The sequence below is a fragment of the Penaeus monodon genome, unplaced genomic scaffold, assembly GCF_015228065.2.
Source record: "Penaeus monodon isolate SGIC_2016 unplaced genomic scaffold, NSTDA_Pmon_1 PmonScaffold_173, whole genome shotgun sequence".
In the NCBI taxonomy this organism is placed as follows: domain Eukaryota; kingdom Metazoa; phylum Arthropoda; class Malacostraca; order Decapoda; family Penaeidae; genus Penaeus; species Penaeus monodon.
Genome location: NW_023646706.1, coordinates 122,882 through 123,817, shown reverse-complemented (window position 1 = coordinate 123,817; position 936 = coordinate 122,882).

Genomic DNA, 936 nt, shown 5'->3' with positions numbered 1-936 from the left:
CTCCTAATAATTGCCAGAATCATCCAATGAATAGAAAAAACACGTCATTTGGAGTCTACTCTTCAAAAGGCTATATTTCGCTAGATTTTGCCGCTTTTCATGACTTTGGGGAATTTTTTTTTTTTTTTTTTTCTTCTTCACCTTTTTTTTTATCTATAATGACACAATTCATGTTACCACTATCATCCATTATTATCAATGATTATCATCATTACATTATCGTTATCATCATCATTATCTCATTATAATCCATTATCATCACATTATTTGCCAATTATTATATCATTATTGCAATTACTTATCAATTATTATTTGCAATTTGCAGTGATAAATATATTTTAACAATCTTATACTAATAACAACTACAAAATAACCAGCAATAACCATAATAGCATTTTATAATCATTATTTATATCATATTCACACTTTAAATCGTTATTATGTTACTGTAATTATGTACTGTTTATAATAAATATTTTTACAATTATACTACCAGGTAAATATAATAACTCAAGTAAATAATTACAACAATAATATTAATAACAATATTATAACAATACGTTATTGGTATTAATTATACTCAATTAAGCATTATTATTGTTATTATTACAGTTATAATATATTTTTTGGCAATAATACTAAAATTTAAAGCAATAAAATAATTATAATAATAATGATAATAATAATAATAATAATACCTACATAATAATAATAAATTTTTGGGGGATAATATGGATAATAATAATAATAACTAGTATAATAGTAATAATCACAAATGTTATCCAAATTCTCTGTATTCTCACTTTTATCATTATTGTCATGATTAATAGATTCTGGTAATTATCATCATTATTACCTAATTAATTGCCAGAATAATCAAATGAATGGAAACAATAAAAAACAGGCATTTTGGAGTCTACTCTCAAAAGGCATATT